This window comes from Macrotis lagotis, chromosome 2, assembly GCF_037893015.1.
Source record: "Macrotis lagotis isolate mMagLag1 chromosome 2, bilby.v1.9.chrom.fasta, whole genome shotgun sequence".
NCBI lineage: Eukaryota > Metazoa > Chordata > Mammalia > Peramelemorphia > Peramelidae > Macrotis > Macrotis lagotis.
The window spans coordinates 202,632,629-202,653,280 of NC_133659.1; positions in this window are offsets into that span (position 1 = coordinate 202,632,629).

The following is a 20,652-nucleotide window of genomic DNA, read 5'->3' on the forward strand; positions in this document are numbered from 1 at the left end:
AGTTTATAGATTGACTCATTCCATTCACATTTGCAGTTATGATGGCTAACTATGCATTTCCTTCATCCGATTTTCCTGTTTATCCTCTCTTTTTATTCTGTTCCTCATAAAAGACTGTCTTATGTCCTACCACTGTCTTCCCCAATATTCCCTTTCCCTTATCATTCACCCTACCATGTATTTTATCTCTTTCCCTTCCTATCTCCCTATTGGGTAAGATAGATTTCTATACATAACTGAATTTGCCTTTATAAGTTTTTTCTTGTCTCTCATTTTTCATAAACTTTATCTAATTCTGCTTTACTCAAAACTATTTGAGAGTTTTCAATCCTATTAAAAATCCATTCTCCCCAGTCCCCTATAGAATTATACTCAGTTTTTTAGGAAATATTATTCTTGATAATCTTTTTCTTTTATAGTAAAATACTAAATTTTTCTTTTTTATTGATATTTTATTTTATTTTGCCAATTACATGTTATGAAGGTTTTTCAACATTCATCCACATACATTTGCATATTTTTAAGTTACATAATTTCCTTTCCACCCTCCCCTCCCACCCCCTCCCCACAGTATCTAACAGTCAGATGAATACCGTACATAAACATTTGTGTTTAGGCATTTTTCAGTATGAGGAATTAGAATTAAGGAAAAAGAAAAAAAACATAAAATAGGAAAGAAATACATTGGGGTGGCTAGGTGGCATAGTGGATAAAGCACCGGCCTTGGAGTCAGGAGTACCTGGGTTCAAATCTGACCTCAGACACTTAATAATTACCTAGCTGTGTGGCCTTGGGCAAGCCACTTAACCCCATTTGCCTTGCAAAAAACCTAAAACATATATATATATATATATATATATATATACACATATATATATGTGTGTATATATATATATATATATATATATTGAGAAATTTTTAAAAAGTGAATGCAGGGTTCATTCAGATTCTGTAGAGTTATTTTTTGGTTTTTTTCTTTCATAGAAGGGGGATAGCCAGTCTCCTAGAGTTATCCTAGCTCTCTGAATTGCTGTGAGGAGCTGCATCCATCAAAGTTGATCAATTCATAGTGTTGGTGTTAATGTACACAATGTTCTTTTGGTTCTGTTCCCTTCCATCAGCATCACTTCCTGTAATTTGTTCCATTCTTCTCCAGAGTCTGACAATTCATAGTTTCTTACAGAACAATAGTATTCCATAACATTCATATACCATAACTTGTTCAGTCATTCCCCCATTGATGGGCATCCCCTCAACTTCCAATTCTTTGCCACTACAAAAAGAACTGCTATGAATATTTTGGAATATGTAGGACTTTTCCCATTTTTTATGAATTTTTCTGGATATAGCCCTAGTATTGATATTGGTGGGTCAAAGGGTATGATTAACTTTATTGCTTTTTGGACAGAATTCCATATTGCTCTCCAGAATGATTGGATCTGTTCATAATTCTATCAACAATTCATTAATGTCCCTATTCTCCTATAACCTTCCCAACATTGATCATTTTCCCCTGTCATCTTAGCCAATCTGATAGATGTGAGGTGGAACCTCATAGTAGTTTTTATTTTCATTTCTCTAATCAGTAATGATTTGAAGCATTTTTTCATATCATTATATATATAGCTTTAATTTCTTCACCAAATTTTTCTTTCAATGAAGCTAATTGCTGTATAGTCTTATATGATCCTCATTGTGGTAACTTGATTTCTTTTTTTTTTTTTTGCTACTTGAAGTATTTTTTAATTTGACCTGAAAGCTCTTGGTTATGATATTTCTAGATGTGCTTGAAATGAATTTGTGAGGGGAGGTGTAATTAGAGAATTCTCTTTTTATTTTGCCCTCTAGTTCTAATAGTCTAAGGCAATTTTCTTTTATGATTTCTTGAAATATGCTATCTACTGTTTTTGTCTAGTCATGATTTTCAGGGAGTCCAAATAATTCTTAAGTTGTTTCACATTATTCTTTTTTCCTAAGTTAATTTTTCTCCTTTTTTAAAATTCTTTTTGAGTCACAAGTCATGAACCTTATAGTGTAAATAGAGGAAAAGGTTAATTCAGCTTTCAGAGACTGAAGCCTTAAAATGAGGATTAAGAAAAGGGAGACATCTGAATCTCCCAAATCATTGGTTATTAATAATCATTTTACTCATCCTAAAGTCTAGAGCATAAGCCAAACTGTTTCTAGTGCATTTAAGATTATAGATTCAGAACTGAAAAGAATCTAGTAAGTCATTTAATCCAGTCCTATCAATTTTACAGATGAAGAGATTTAAAGGAAGTCTAATTTAAAGATTTGCCCACAGTTATATAGATGGGAAGAGACAGTATTTGACTCTAAATCTAAATCCTCTGACTCTCTACTATCTCCCAATAAGAGTATTTTCTCCCTATCTATTACCACAGTTAGAAGATTGCATTGTCCCTTATTCCCTAAGTTCCTGTTGCCACTCTACCACCTAGTTTCTCATAACTTAGAATGAGATCCAGAATAGATGTGTCCTTTATTTCCCAGAAACCATTCCATCCTTAGACTTTTAAACCCATCTTCTCATTTTCAAAATAGTAGCCTCTGAACAACTGCAACATCTCTGTGAAATGCAAAATTCTAATATTCATGCAGAATTGAGCACATGAACAGCTATTGAATAAGAAGGATATGATGGTTATAGGAGAGGAGTAATATTTTCTAGGTTTATCAGAGGTCCTGCCATATACTGTGCTCTGAATTGCCCTTCTTGTGTCCAGTAGACCAACTACTGCTTTATGACCTACCCACAATTATGTGGTAGTCCAGGAATAGGGGGACATGGCATTTGGGGATGACTTAGCAAGCTAAGTGGAACATGAATCCTCTCCCTGTTCTATGACTTGATAGAGTAAATGGTGGTGAAGCAGTCAACTTCCAGCTCATTCTCCTTGCCTTTAACTCTCAGATGGCATCATGCAAATTTAGCCTTTAAAGGGGATGAGAAAAGGTTGGTCTTTCTCAATTCCAGCAGCATGGCAACTGTGCTATACTTCATTTTTGTTTTGTTTTGTTTTGTTTTGCAAGGCAATGGGGTTAAGTGGCTTGCCTGAGGTCACACAGCTAGGTAATTATTAAGTGTCTGAGGCTGGATTTGAACTCAGGTACTCCTGACTCCAGGGCCAGTTCTCTATCCACTACGCCACCTAGCTGCCCCGTGCTATATTTTGGTACTTGATTTCCTATTTTCTGTTGTTTTTTTTTTTCTTTTTGAATGGGTGACCAAGCAGCAATCTGGAGATGGACTTGTGTAGACTTAGAAGTGACCTGGTGAATTCAAGAGGTTCAGAAATTTATATATGTGGTAGTAGCATTGAACACCACAACAGCAATAGCTGACAGCAGGGGAAGCTTGTACATCAGATAGGAAAATTGACTTAAGCCTGACCATTTTACCAATAGACAGGTAAATGGAGTTGTTGAGGAGTGATAAGCCAAGGTTAAATGTAAAATGCCCAATTAAAGGTCCTACAAACTGCCTTATGTTCTGATGAGGTTTAAGCATGAGTCTCCAAGCAAATTGTAATAGTAATCAAAAACTGAGTTATATTGTCTTATTTAAATTTTTTGTAGGGGTGGGAGGGGCATCAAATACAGCATTTATGAGCGTGCTATATTTGGTATTTCTTGTGGTATTTGGAATAAATTACCTATCCCATAACTGATTAATGTTCTACATTGAATATCTTCTTCTACTCCCTTTTGAGAGGAGATTCCAGGGTGGGATGCTTTATGAACCTAAGATTTTGAGAAGTGGGAATCTAACCCATCTCATTAGAGGTAGGTTTCCCCCAGGGCAGAACACAGTCCAATCACATGCCTGGGTATAGATATAGAACAAGGAGTGGCCTCACCTTCACCCCACCCCCCATTGTGATCCAGAAATGTTTCCTCAATCAGATAAGGAAGGAGAGCAAAAAAGGCTTTGTAATAGGAAAGACAGTATTTTTAAGACTGGAATTGTTGTTCAGACAGGAAAAGAAGAAAAATCAAATGACAACAAGTTGTTCAGGATTCAGTGATCAATTACTGATTTCCTTCTCCTCATCCAACCCCCACATGATGTAAACAGAAAATAAAGGGAAGAGAACATAAGAGTTTAGGAACATTTCACAGGTATGCCAAGTCTTTTGTCACTTGGAGCTGCTGCAACAGCCACCTTTTTTTTTTCCTTCCCAACCCCTTCCTTCTGGCTTAAAGAAGATCTCTCCCAAGGTAACTTCACTGCCTTGCCTGGCAGGTTTCTATTTCCGAAATGGTTGTGTTGATTTTAACTTGTAACTGCTTTGGCTTTATGTCTAACCTGCAGTACTTGTTATCATTTAATAACCAATAAAGACATTTTTGAAGCAAAAAAAAGCTTATTTATGCTCATTATTACCCCTTTATGGGGCATGAAGACATCTCTACTCAAATTTGATAGAATTAGAAAGATGGTTTGCCATTGCCAACTAGCAGACCAGTTAATGAAGGAGGAGGAGAAGAGAGAGGAATTATGCCCAAGCTAACCAGTTCTATGCCCAAGGGTCTTAATCCTGTGACCCTTTGATCCAGCAAACCACTGCTTGGTCTATATCCCAAAGATATCCCCCCCCCAAAAGGGGAAAATACCCATTTGTACAAAAAAAAATATTTATAGTAGCACTTTTTGTGGCTAAGAAATGGAAATTAAAGGGATGTCCATTAATTGGGAAATGGCTAAGCAAGTTGTGGTATATGATTGTAATGGAATATTATTGTACTAATGGAAATGACAAGCAGATGATTCCAGAAAAACCTGGAAAGACTTACATGAACTGGTGATGTGAAGTGAACAGAATCAAGAGAACATTATACAGAGTAACAGCAATATTGTTCAATGAAGAACTGAGAATGACTTAGCTGTTCTAAGCCATACAATGATCCAAGAAAATTTCAAAGCACTAACGTTGAAGCATACTATCCCCCTCCAGAGAAAGAACTGTGACTGAATACAAACTGAAGCATGCTATTTTTCACTCTTTTATTTTTTCTTTTATTCAAGTTTTCTTTAAGTACCAAATGACTAATATGGAAATTTTTTTAAATAACCGAATATGTAAAACCTACATCTGATTGCTTACTTGCTAAAGGATGGGGAAGGGAAGATTAGAATTTTGAATTCAGAACTTTAAATTAATATGTTAAAAAATTAAAAACCAGAAATAGCTAACCAACCACTTCTGGGGATAGGCAGGAAAGTAAAAGGAAATTACTCTTCCCCATACCTAGTTTTCCTCTAGATCAGAGGTTCTTAACTTTTTCTTTTTTTGTGGGCAGGTCCCTTCTCCCTGACTGGTAAAGCCCTTATCAGAATTACATCTTTGAATGCAAAAAGTAAAATACATTAGATTACAAAGGAGATCAGGAAAGAATTCCTACTCCAGGCTACCAGAGGTTTACACCCTAGAAAAATTCTCCCTCCTAGAATTTGTCTCCAGATCTTGGCAAGTTGTTTTTTAAAGATCATCTAACAGGTTCTCCTTAATTCCACCATGCTTCATTGAAGACCTCTACACACTTCTACAAAGTGAATAGATAACAAAAAATGTAAACCTTTCATTATAATTCATTTAAAGCCTTAGCACTCCTTCCCCCACCCCTGTAATTTGTCCCCTCACTTTTTGTGTTTGCATCATCTGGGAAGAGTTCTGAGTGCATGGTGGAAAGAGATGGAAGTCAATTAATAGGGAGTGTCTTAATCAACTCCTAATCATTATACTTTCAAACCTTTGAATTTGAACTGCAGGCAACATTTATTAAAAGGAATTTTATTATAAGACATGCAGTATTGGATGTTCCACTCATAAGAATAGCAGTATTAAACTCGTATTCAAAAAGAGGCCTTGCATTCACTGAAATGTGGAAAATTATATGCTAGCTCATCAGAACCTCTTTTCTATTTGTAATCTTCCCCAATAAGCATGTTTTTTCTGTCTCTGTGATTTCAGAGGACATTTCTGCCAAAATAACAGTGTCCTTGGAGCCAGAGAACTGTACTGTTAATCTATTATCCTTTCTATATTGAAAAGTAAAGCAGATTGGAACAATGTTAAAATTTACATTTGTATAGCAAACAACTAAGTTTTTTTTCAAGATTTTTTTTAAACTCCCCCCCACCCCCATGCTTTCCACCTTTCTTCCATCTTTGTTTATGCTGTCTACCAACTCCTAGATCATTTTCTGAAATTTTTCAACTACTTTAGTACCTACTAAAGGGGCTTCCCTTTCCCTGTCTCCTGCTGGCATTAAGTAGTTTTGAACAAATCAGTATTTACATGGAGCCATGATCTCATTGGTTCAGAAATTTTTTCATTTAGTGATGAAAATTATAATTTGTCCATGCCTGCTCATCCTATGCAAATCTTGTCTAAATCTTGTCTAATCTTTAACACTTTCAGTATTCTGGGGGTCTGGATTTCTCCTGACTTCACAAAGGAACCAGTTAAGTCTATTATCCCTTACCCTTGCAACCTGACCCAGACCATCTTTTTATCCTGCTAGTTAGGTGACATACTACTGGGTAGAGAACTGGACTTCAAATATGGCTTCAGTCTCATTGGTTGTGTGACCCAAGGTAAGTCATTTTAATTCTCTCAACCTGAGTATTCTTTCCTATAAAATGGGAATAATAATATTACCCACCTTCCAGGGTAATTGTAATGATGAAGAGATAATATTTGTAAAGCAATTTGCAAATCTTAAAGCTAGCTGTTGTTATTAGTCATGATCTTTTTATTCCTTTTCTTCTTCAGAATTTTCATTGTTTTTATGTCCCAGCCTCCTCAAACCTGCCAAGTACCTGTCCATTGCCCTCCACCCTCTATTCAGTACTCATTTTTCATTCTTTAGAGATGGTTGTATTCCATATTTCACAGTATAATTTTAGTATTAATGAGATGAACCTTTAGTATAATTTCCTGAAAGCAATCTAATCTACTCTTTTCTTCCATTTTCACTTGATCTAAATCATTGTCTCTCTCTTTTGTCTTAGATTTGTACATACTGTTGGATGAACTCTAGACTATCCATCCAAATGCATGTTGAAATCTGAACATTAGACATGTTTCATATGCTTGGTCTTTTCATGTGGACGCCCAGGCAAAACTCCTTTAAATGATAACATTTCTCTTTCTGAAAGATTTGCTATTCTCTAGGACTTGATTTAACCAGGAAAATGCCATATCCACACAGGAATAACTGGAGGATCTCATAATCTATAGGAAATCCTTTTACAAATCAAATTCTCTGCTGGATTTTTCCCATGAACACTTTTAGCAAGCATATGCATTTTCCTGTTTTATGTTTTACCTGATGAGTGCTATCAGAAAGTCATTGAACCAGGTTGTTCAGTGTTATTTTATCTTTCAAGGAATCTTCAATGATATTAATATTTGGTTGAGAGATCCTTTGTTGTAAAAGAATCTGTAGGATAGTAATTTGTTCTATCATATCAAATACTTTTTCATAGTCAAAAACTAATTAATTTAATGGGATCTTTTAGTTTCTCTTTGTTTCAGTTAATTGTAAAATGACAAAGATGTGGATCATTGTTTAATATCTTTTGTAGCTAGCCTTAATACTGTTATTTTGATAAATAATTCATATAATTAAATGATAAAAATATGATATAATACTATAATTATATGTATAATTACATAATATGATCAATAATTATTTTAATAATTGTTACTAATTCCATTTATTACCATCAACTTGTAAATAGATGATTTGTATTGAATTTGTAAAAATAGGAAAGTAGATACATATAGGTTGATAGCTGATGCTGTCTTCATAATTTTATTTTTGGGTATTTGGAAGATTCTAGATTTTTTCCATTCTTTTCCTCTCCTTCAAATTCTATGTTCTATTTAGTGATATATCTAACTCTTCTTTAAGCACATCCATGACTATGATATTAAGATATTTTACCATACTTTCTTTAAACTATGTTTCCCTCCACTGCTTTTCTTCTAATTGAAATTTGATGTTGGGATTAAATGAGACACTTGTGAGTCCCTGAACATTTAACAAAAAGGGAAGTTTGTTTACCTCCAACACAGCAAAGTTAAACAAGGATATATAGCCAGTACAAAGCATCGCTGTATGGCACCCCCCTTTCCTCCCTCTTGATCTATAATACCCACCAAGTCTTAAGAGGCACCTAACCTGCATAGATTGGGCTTTTGATTGACCCAGGCCAGGAAGCTGTGTCAGATAAACTGGGATTAATCACATCCTGGGATAGGAAGCTTCACCAGGAATCCCCTAGGGAAACTGGGATTGAAGGAAGTTGTGCGGAAGTTATTAGTGTCAAAGTAAAGGTAGCTGATGTCTAGCACACTTGTGTTTATCCAGCCTTGATCCCATGGTTTGTCATTTTAATTTTATACTAAATGTCATAAGAAATAACAAAAGGATAAATTCAGAGGAATCTAGACTTGTATGAACTGATAATGAGAGAAATGATTGTTTTTCTATTATATTTAATAACTAATCATTGAATCAGTACCAAGGCCCCCCCCTTTTTATTTCCTCATCCAGAAATCAATCCTTGTGGGAAATCTTGGGCAAAGACTGTGAATTCCTGATCATTGTATTTATTGAGACAGGTCTGGAAAAATGTGGATAAATCTAACCAAGATTTGGGTAATCCAAGACCATTGTAATGGAGCCCACCTTATTATAATATTCATTTATTTTCTCATTGATTGTTAGCCAATCAGAGTTGATTGCCACCCTTAGGAATACTTACTCTTCCAAGGGCATATAAACTGTGAGCCTAGTAGCATATGAGAGTGCCACTGACCTATTTTCATTAATAAACATGCTAACAGTATTAATAAATATTATTAACAATGCTAACAATATTAATAAAATGACTAATTATCCAGAAATTATGTCTCTAAAACTATTTAAATGTCACAAGGCAGAATAAAGCATAGATAGAGCATTGAGCTTCGAATCAGGAAAACCTGAGTTCAAATCTCACCTTGGACATCTATTTACTCACTGCATGATCCTGAGCAAATCATTTAACTCTGTTTGCATCAGTTCCCTCATCTGTAAAATAATCTGGAGAAAGAAATGGCAAACTATTTCAATATCTTTGCCAAGAAAACTCCCAATGAGTAATGAAGATTTGACAAGGCTGTAACAACTGAACAACAACAAAGTGAACAGAGCCAGTAGGACATCTTATACAATAACATCAACACTGTAAAACTGAATGACTTTGAAAGACTTAAGAACTCTTATTAATTCAATGACCAACCATGATTCTAGAGGACCAATAATGAATGCCACCCACCTCCTGATGGAGAGGTGATAGACACAAAATGCAGAATCAGACATACATTTTGGATTTCTTGACTATGCATATTTGTTACAAGGATTGGGGGGGGGGGTTCAATCTCAATTGGGAGGAGAACTGGGAACAGGGAAAAAAAAGTTGGTTAATTTTTTTAAAAATTAATTTTGAAAAATGAAAAAAAATTGTATGAGCTTCTGCCCTAGACCTTTTGTCATTCCTGATCTATAAATCTTCATTCACCCCTTACCATTCAATTTCTTTGTTTCTCTTCAAGGGACCATTACCATAGAAATTCTCAAGATCCATTCATCCTCTACAAATTTCATTTTCTACAATCTTGACTGGGCACTAGTTGCTACTTAATACTACTTCAACTATTAATTCCTTTTTCTTAGTCCTTACAGTGACTACTCCACAAATCTTTAATAATAACTAATAATAAAAGATGGCATTTATATGATGTTTTAAGATTTATAGAGTGCTTTACAAAAATTAACCCATGGGGGGGCGACTAGGTGGCGTAGTGGATAAAGCACCGGCCTTGGAGTCAGGAGTACCTGTGTTCAAATCCAGTCTCAGACACTTAATAATTACCTAGCTGTGTGGCCTTGGGCAAGCCACTTAACCCCATTTGCATTGCAAAAACCTAAAAAAAATTAACCCATAGAATCTTCATAATCATAAAGGGTAGGTACTATTATTATCTCCATTTTAAAGTTGAATAAACTTAAGGCAGAGGTTTGGTGACTTGCACTAACTATGCAAGTATATCTGAGACTGGATTTGAATTCAGATCTTTCTAACCCCAAGTCTAGGGTTCTACTTTATCACCTATCTAGCTGCATCTCCTTCTCTCCTCTTATACCCATTGTACCACTTACCCACATATCCCTTCATATTTATAGCAGATCTGACCTTGTACTTCCCTGAGAATTAAAGTAATACAGTAGGAATTCCTTCAATTACTCTTCTTTTCCTCAAATCTCAATACTTTCTCTTCTTCCCTTTCTAAGAACTTGCTTCTGTAGTTATCCTCTTTGTCAAGCATCTTTAATTTCTCCCTTGCCACTGACCCTTTGTCATTTATTAACAAGTATTCTTAAGTCTCCCCAAGTCTTTATTTATTTATTTTAATTTTTTGCAAGGCCATGGAGTTAAGTGGCTTGCCCAAGGCCACACAGCTAGGTAATTATTAAGTGTCTGAGGGTGGATTTGAACTCAGATACTCCTGACTCCAGGGCCTGTGCCCTATCCACTGCGCTACCTAGTTGCCCCTCCCCAAGCCTTAAAAAGAAAAGTTTCCTTTCATCATTTTACTATAGAAAAATGCATTTCTGGAAACCTTCAAATGCATAGCAAGCTTGAAATATACTTTGGTGGAAGGACTCCCTACACTGTTGAAATAATAGTAGCAAAAATATGGTAAAAATATCACGTACAAAAATATTCATAGAAGCCCTGTTTGTGGTGTCAAAGAATCGGAAATTGAGTGAATGTCTACCAATTGGGGAATGGTTTAAAAAACTGTGGTATATGTAAGTGATGGAACACTATTGTTCTATTAGAAACCAGGAGGGATGAGAATTCAGGGAAGCCTGGAAGGATTTGCATGAACTGATGCTGAGAGAGATGAACAGAACCAGAAGAACATTGTACACCCTAACAGCAACATAGGGGTGATGGTCAACCTTAATGGACATGCTCATTCCTTCAGTGCAGCAATCAGGGACAATCTGGGGGTATCCAAGATGGAGAATACCATTTGTATCCAGAGAAAGAATCATGGAGTTTGAACAAAGACTAAAGACTATTGCCTTTAATTAAAAAAAAAAACACATTATCTTAGTATGTAATTTTGCTATCTCTTATACGTTATTTTTTTTCCTTAAGGATATGATTTCTGTCTCATCACATTCAACTTAGATCAATGTATACCATGAAAACAATGTAAAGATTAATAGACTGTGGGGGTGGGGGAAGGGAAGCAAGATTAGGGGAAAATTGTAAAATTCAAAATAAATAATTTTTAAAAATGAAATAATAATAGCAACAATAATAGTTATTATTTATATGGCATTTTAAGGTTTACAAAGCACTTTACATTTATTATCTCATGTGATGCTCACAACAACCCAGAAGGGAGATGCTATTATCCCTATTTTACAGATGAGGGAACTGAGACTGAGAGAGGTTCACTTTCACAGGGTCACTCCGCTAGTAAATATCTAAGACAAGAGTTGAATTTAGTTCTTCCTGATCTACTACATCACCTATCAGTCTCAGGTCATTTAATTATTTAAAGTAAGGTTCAAACTGCTATTTGCTATTCAAGGCACTCAACCATTTGGTGCCACAAATTTTCTTACTTCACATTTCTTCCCTTAATGCATTCTATGCAGTCAAATAGAACATTCCCTGCCCCTTGAATTCCTAATGTTACAATTGAAAAATTAAGGTTAAACTGAGAGACAAAGACCCAAGCATGATTAATGTTAGACTGGCAATAACCAATAATTTGGTTCAGTGACTACTCTCAAAGACCAAAAACCCCAAGGTAAGACTTCTAGCCTTCAAATAGTTTTGGGAAATATAAGAGAACAAAGAACAGAACTTAGGTAGTATTGGGAGACAATTTGATTGGTTACATGGCAGACAGCTTTATGGAGGTAGAGACAACCTGATTGGTTACATCAAGGAAAATAGGCTAGTAACCATTTGGTGTTAGTAACCACCCCTCTCTATCATTAAAGAATGTTGATTATTTTATGGGACCTATCTGCATGTTGTAATCTTTGTTAAGTGATCAAAACCACCAGACTAGCTATCTTCTTGAAAGAGATTATAAACTCTCCTAATTGCATGGACAGAAGCTATTTCTTTTGTGGATGGTACCAAGTTAATTTGTGGAATTTAAAGACAATATGTCCTGGAGCTACTAGTAGAAGAGGTAACAATTTTTCTTTTAATTAAAACTTTAAACTAACCCAGAGAGAAAGATAAATTCCTAAGCTCAACTCAACAATATAGAAAGGTGACTTTAGACAGATGCAGACTAAATTATGAAAAATCAATAGAGCATAAAATCAATTTTTTCATTGTAGAATCAACACAGTAGAAACTGAAAATAATATTTTATCTTCTCACTAACTCTTATTTAAAACTCAATTCCTAGTTTGAGAACCTGAATGGAGAAGAACTTGCCTACTACCCCTTTAGCAGAGCAGGGATTAGAAACAATGTCCTATAACTCCAAATCCATCCAGCATTCTTTCCACTGCACCATATTGCTTTTTCTAGGGGTATTATACTGTGGAATTTTAGGAATGAGTTCATCTGGTATAAGAGATATTAAGGTAATGAAAACTTGCAGCATCTGAAATATCAATTAAAATGACTCTGGGTCTTATATATCCTGGACATCCTCCACACTATCTAGCATGGCACTGGGGACAGAAAGATTGTGTGAATTCTATCTAACAGAGTTACAATTCTTGAGAGATATTAGTCTTTCTCCCAAGTAGGGTTATAGCCAGTTTCATCCCATTGGATAGCAGTCTCATGGATAAGTCATGAGTGTCCATCACTTCTGGCTAGGTATATTCTCTCTGTTAAGAGTTACAATTGGGGTGGCTAGGTGGCACAGTGGATAAAGCACCGGCCCTGGAGTCAGGAGTACCTGGGTTCATATCTGGTCTCAGACACTTAATAATTACCTAGCTGTGTGGCCTTGGGCAAGCGACTTAACCCCATTTTCCTTGCAAAAACCTAAAAAAAAAAAAGAGTAACAATTCATGGGGGGAGGGGCAGAGCCAAGATGACAACAAGAACTGATCTTGTCTTAGGCACTCTCTCATAAAACTTATAAGTTAAGGACTCTAAATTTTCGAGAGACAGAACCCACAGAGGGACCCAGTGAGGTAGTTCTCCTACTCAAGGTAACCTGGAAAAGAGCAGAAAGGCTCTTCTGGGGGGGGGGGGGTCAGAGGGGCAGCTTGCCAGAGGGGTGGTCCTCCAGAGTGAAAGAACTTCAGTCTCCTGGAGGTAGTCCAAGGGCACTGGGAGCCCGTGGCTCACAGCAGCAGGGGAGTTTCCTGACCTACACCCCGAGGACCACATGGGCACAAATTGGGAGAACAGCAGAGGACCTCTGCCAGAGCGAGCACGAGCACATGAAGCCAAGCCCTCAGGGCACAGAGCAAGCCAAGGCAGTCCAGATTCAGGAAACAGAAGCAGGCGGAGCAGGTAAGCAGGAGCCCCTAGGGAGCAGAGTGAAGAGAGACTGCCAAGCTCTGTCCTCTGCCCCTGGAACAGGACTCTGGGGTTCTGACCACATTCAGATCCTGATCACAGTCTAGACCCCCCCCTAAGAATAGCAGCCCCCCCCCACCTCAGCCCCATGGCAGAGGGGGGGGGGGCGCATATGGTCATTCACAGACCAGGAGGGAGGACAGAGCCTCACACACCGAGATCCTTGCGGGAGTGTCCCAATAGCTCAGGAAGCACCCCCAAAACAGGCTAAGTCTGGGAAAATGAGCAAGCAGAGAAACAAGAGGAACACCATTGGGAAATATTTTGCCTGTGAGCCCAAGAAGGATCAAAACACTCAGTCTGAAGATGAGGAAGCACAAACTCCTACATCTAAAGACTCCAAATAAAAACAGAAATTGGGCTCAGGCTATGATAGAGCTCAAAAAAGACTTTGAAAATCAAATGAGGGAGTTAGAAGAAAAACTGGTAAAAGAAATAAGAGAGATGGAGGAAAAACATGAAAATGAAGTCAGCAGCTTAGTCAAGGAAATCCAAAAAAATGCTGAAGAAAATAACATGCTAAAAACCCACTTAGGTCAAATGGATAAAACAGTTCAAAAAGTTAATGAGGAGAATGCTTTAAAAAGCAGAATTGGCCAGATGGAAAAAGAGATAAGAAAACTCTCTGAGGAAAACAAATCCTTGAGAAAAAGAATAGAACTCAGGGAGATTGATGAATTTACGAGAAATCAGAACTCAATACTTCAAAACCAAAAGAATGAAAAATTAGAAGAAAATGTGAAACATCTCATTGAAAAAACAACTGCTATGGAAAACAGACTTGGGAAAGATAATTTAAAAATTATTGGAATACCTGAAAGTCATGATCAGGAAAAGAGCCTTGACATCATTTTCAAAGAATTACTACAGGAAAATTGCCCTGATATCCTAGAAGTAGAGGGCAAAATAGAAATAGAATCCACAGATCCCCCCGAGAAAGAGATCCCAAAAAACCAACCCCCAGGAATATTATAGCCAAATTCCAGAACTCCCAAGTCAAAGAGAAAATATTACAAGCAGCCAGAAGGACACAATTCAAATACCATGGAGCTGCAATCAGGATCTCACAGGACTTAGCAGCAACTACATTAAAAGCTTATAGGGCTTGGAATATAATATTCTGGAAGGCAAAAGAGCTTAGAATGCAACCAAGAATCAACTACCCAGCAAAACTGAATGTCGTCTTCCAGGGAAAAATATGGACTTTCAATGAACCAGGGGAATTTCAAATGTTCCTGTTGGAATGGCCAGAGCTCAACAGAAGGTTTGATCTTCAAATACAGGACTCAAGTGAAGCATGGAGATTGGAGGAGAAGGGGAAAATATGAGGAATTTAATGATGATGAACTGCATATATTCCTTTATAGAAAAATGACACCGATAATACTCATATGAACCTTCTCAATTAACAGAGCAGGTAGAAGGAGCTTTTATAGATGAAGCACAGGAGAAAGCTGAATTTGAAGATAAAATGTTGCGTAAAAATTGAGTCAATAGAAAAAAGGGAAATGTAATGGGAGAAAGAAAAAGGAGAGGAGGAATAGACTAAGATTTCATATAATAATATTTTTCTTTATTACAATGATCTATTGCAATGATATGGAAGGGGGGAAGGCAAGGGGGAATGAGGGAATCTTTGCTCTCATCAGAGGTGGCTAGGAGAGGAAACAGCATATATACTCAATGGGGTATAGACATCTGGAGTAAGAAGGAGAGAGGGGGGGACAGGGGAAGGGGTGGGGATGTGAATGAAAGAGGAGAGGATGGACCATAGGCAGAGAGTGGTCAGATATAACACATTTTCTTTTTTACTTCTTGCAAGGGGCTGGGATTGGATGGCCTGTCTGGGACCATAGCCAGGTGGATGCTGGGCCTAAGAGGTGGTATGGGGGCTTGGGGCCTCTTGACCCCAGGGCCAGGGATCTGTCTGCTGTGCCACTCAGATATCCTACAGCAGAGTCAGTGAAAGGAGAAAAAACATATAGTACAGGGTAGTGGAGAAATACAAAAGGAGGGAGTTGCGATCAGCAATGTCAACCATGGAAAAATATGGAAGTAACTTTTGTGATGGACTTATCATAAAGAATGTGATCCACCCACCTCAGAGTTGGTGGTGTTGGAACACAGACTGAAGCACAATTTTTATTATTATTATTTTGGGGGGGTACAGGGCAAATGGGGCTGGGTGGCCTGCCTGGGGCCGCATAGCAGGGTGAACATTGGATGTCTGAGGCCTGATTCGGACCTCGGTGCTCCTGGCTCAAGGGCCAGTGCTCTGTCTGCCACCCAGCCACCCCTACCATTATTACTATTTTATTTTAGGTCTTTTTTTTCTTTTTTTTTGGTTTATGCAGGGCAATGGGGTTGGGGTGGCTTGCATGTCACACAGCTGGGTGATTATTGGGTGTACGGGGCTGGATATGGGCTTGGGTGCTCCTGGCTTCAGGGCCGGTGCTCCGTCCATTGTGCCACCTGACCATATCTATAATTATTACTATTATTATTTTTTAATCTTAATTTGTTTCTCTCCCCTTTTCTTTATCACTCAAGTGAGTCTATATTTTGGGGAGGTATTTTGTTTACTCTTAAACAAGAATATTTTATTAATGTATTAAAAAACATTGTTAGTACAAAATGAGAATAAATAAATATTAAATTAAAAAAGATTATGTGATTAGATAGATAGAGAGAGAGAGATACACATATACATACTATATATGTGTCTATATAATTTAGTATAATTTTATTGAAGTCTTCCCAGAATAGAACCAACAATTTTTTCATTAGTCAGTCAAACAATTCTGGAATGTGAGCATTGAAGGGTAGTACTTTGTATATCATCTCTCCAAACTTCTCATCTCACAAAAAAAAAGGACATTATGGTTCTCATTTCAGAAATCCCACCATATAGGGCATAGTTCTGGGCAGTTGAAATTGTATGTTCTTACATCTAATATTCTCTCATATCTTTGTCCTGTCTCCCCTAATCATCTCTAAACATCACATTCACAAGGATAAGCAGGCACATCCTGCCTAATATCATTAATTGGTTCCCGGAAAACATGACTGTAGGTGAAACAAAATTATAGGGAGCAATCAGTTTCATGAGTTACGAATGAGCATTTAGTCTAGATGTTACAGGAGAGAGTTTGTAATTCATGGTGGAATTTGTCCATCATACTAATTGGATACAGCATTGAGGATATATATATATATATATATATATATATATATGTATATGTATATGTATATGTATATACATACACTGGCAACTCCTCTATAACTTATGCCTTGGAAAATTGCCTGAAGCACTTTGAGTTTGAGACTTGAATCACAGTTTATATCAAAGACAGGGTTTGACTAAATCAAGTCTTCCTGAGTTCAGAGCCAATCTTTTAACCAATCAGCAAGCTAACCTGGATTCAAAGCAGAGAGCCATATTTCCTACAACTGTTCCAATTTCAGATATTCTGTCCTGTTGTCCTAATAAATCATTGAAATGTCCCAGAAACACCAGTTCTTCAGTAATCAGTAACTGAAGAAATCAAGTCAACAAATATTATAAGAGAAGCATACATTCCAGGTTAAAAAAAAAATCAGAATTGCTTACTAAAATATGAATAAGGTTTGTCTATGGTTAGGAATAATATATTATGGATGCATATAGTATTTGGCATGGTGTGGACAACATATTTATAACCATCTGCTCTCCCTTTGCCAAATTTGGCAGCTGGACAAAGTTGATCTGGCTGCCACAGGTGTGCTAAGACAATGAATACTTTCAGGCACTAGTATAGGTAGTTATTTTGCCTGTGGTTCAAAGTTGTGTGTATTTTATTGTCATTTTATTCTAAAATTTAAAAAGTTTTCTTAGAATTACATGAACTAGGGGCGGCTAGGTGGCGTAGTGAGGGGCGGCTAGCTGGCATAGTGGATAAAGCAGTGGCCTTGGAGTCAGGAGTACCTGGATTCAAATCCAGTCTCAGACACTTAATAATTACCTAGCCATGTGGCCTTGGGCAAGTCACTTAACCCCCATTTGCCTTGCAAAAAAAAAAAAAAAGAATTACATGAATTGAGATTGAATGAAGGAAGCAATACCAAGAGAACATTGTACACATTAACAATATTGTGAGTTGATCAACTATGACAGACACAGTTCTTCTCAAAAGTTCAGAGATCAAGGACAAACCTGGGAGATCTGTTATGGACAATGCCATCCACATTCAGAGGAAAAACAAAGCAAAACAACAGAATTTGGATGCATAATATGTTCATCTTTAAAAACTTCTCTTATGTTTTTCTTTCCTATCTCATGGGTTTTCTTTCTTTTCCCTTATTCCTAATTCCTCTTACACAAAATGGCTAATCTGTAAATAGAAATGTGTACATTTTTTTTTGCAAGGCAATAGGATTAAGTGACTTGCTAAGTAATTATTAAATGTCTGAGATTGGGTTTGAACTCAGGATTTCCTGACCCTAGGGCTGGTGCTCTATCCACTGCACCACCTAGCTACTCCTACACATACAACTTTTCCCAGACCTTATGCCACCAAGGGAAAGGGGAAGGGAAGGAAGAGTGGTTGAAAAATATGTAGCTTATAAATTTGCAAATGAATGATTGTAGTAAAAGTCCCAAAGTATGGAACTGGAAAAATAAAATATCAATTTTATAAATAAAAGTTTCCCTAAATAATTTAATTTTGTACTTTGCTAAGACTTGCTATATAAATAAATCCATGAATTAAAGACTTTAGCAAATGAACTTTGTCAAACATCATATTCTAATTTGGGTCTAGGAAAATATGAATCCTTTATGAGTATATGCTGTGGTCTGTATATATGTGTAGCTGAATCTACCAGATTCTAGAATTCTAGGACTATGCCCTCAAACTTGCTTTTCCTTCTTTCCTGCCTTCCTTTCTTCCTCCCTCCTTCCCTCCTTGCTTCTTGTTCCTTCACTCTCTCCCTCCCTTCCCTTCCTTCCATCCTTTCTTTCTTTCATTCTTTCCTCCTTTCTTCTTTTTTCCTTCTTTCCTTTCTCTCTCTCTCCCTTATCTTTCTTTCTCCCTCCTTTTCTTACTCTGTCCTTACACTCCCACTAGAGGGCAGAAGTTTCCCATAGATAGAAGAGCTTAACTCATCACAACCAGTTCCAGTTTCTGTCAATAGGATACTCGGCATCCTTCCTTCTCAGCACTCCCTTCCAGGTTTATCCTCCTATAAACCCACCCTCTCCCTGCCACCTACCATCTAGTAAGACCCTTCTTTCTCTCCTTCACCTTCCTTTCATCTCCAACTGTCTGCCCCCTCCCATGTCCTCTCAGGGTCCCCTATCTGTCTTTTGGGAATAGAGGATACAGGGAAGGCTATCAATGGTTTTTTTGTTTTTACTTTATTTGGTTGGTTTCTTTAATGAGATGTCTACTGCCAGTTCTTGCTGTTTTCCAACTGAGGGAGAATGGCCAGAGATCAGAAGAGACATCTCCCAGATAGAAAGGATTCACATTCCTTCATCTGGCAAGAAGAGAGTGGCACTTTATATTTGGAATCCTCTCCATTCTTGAATAATGAATTCCTGAAAAGCAGGGAGGATAACCTTGGCTGAACACCCCTGGCAACTGGCAGGAGACATAAATCCTTGATTGGGAAGATCTTGCTTATAGAATAATTCTTGTGTTATTGTCACCTTGAAGGGGATTAGTCCAGATCTGAAGTTGCATACATTCCCTAACCCACAGAATAGAGACCCAATTTTATTCCCTGAATTACAGGCCATTAGGAATAAGCAGCTGTTTCCTCCAGACCTTTACTAAGGAAGCAATTTTCCTCATCTTCCTACTGCATCTCTTTTCATTTCAAGTCTCATCAAGAAATATCTTTCCCTCCTCCTCTGGATCTCTCCTTAGGGATTATTTCAGAGTGTCCCAGTGGTACTCCTTGCAGTATCAACATACCATCACTAAAGATCTTTTCCTATACAGATCGCATAGTCTATGAACCTGAGTGCCTACATTCTCCATATATATCATAGATACTGCAATGCCTTTCTCTTATATGTTGAAAAATTCTGTTGCTTACTTCAATGTGTATGCAGGACGGACCAGTCTAATGAATATATAACATTCCCAGCAAGGTTTCTAGGATGGCTTCCAGAGATACACACATATACACATTGATTTCTACTGAGTACCTATCTGTAAGCATGCAGATTTATGACTGCATTTACCTGAGAATGGGAAGTGGTCTCCCCAGTTATGGTATTCAAAGTGAGGCTACTGCTGCTGTGGTACAACACCTCCTGTCATCCCATCTCAGACACACACACACACACACACACACACCATTTAGCTCTCACCTAATGGCAGAAGAAATAGCAAAGCATTGCATCTCAGCAGCAGAAGCAACTGAGAACAGCACCTTCCTTGCTCCCAACTGATGCCCCCTGCTTCCATGTAGCTCAGAGCAGTCTTTTTGCTGTCACTCAGACTCCTACCAGTAGAGAGATTAGTATTCAGATGAAGGATATAAAACATATCAGGTCAGCTACCTCCTGTCTGCTTCCTGAGCTGATATGCAAAAAAAAATTCAGTGATATGAGGACAGGGCACAAAAAGGGAGGGAATTTGACTTCTTGGCTTGCAAAGGAGTAGTGATGCCCTCCTTGCCCAAGGTCCCTGGGAGGATGTGGATTAGTTTACCAGCCATAAGGACAGTGACAAAGAATAGAGTTTGTATCAGCAGAGAAGTTGGGGTGGGGGGAGAGAAGGAGATATTCATCCCAGGAAGCAGCAGATCTCATCTCCTATTTCTTTCCCCATCTTTACTATTTCACCGTCTTTATCCCTATATCTCTGACTTTACCTTCAGACTCAGCTACTTCTTGTCCTTCTGATTTGGAGTTGTAAGTTCAAGTAATTTGGTCATATTTTACATGAAGGGGTTAGGAAATGGAAAGAATCATATCACACAATAGTCAGGGGTAC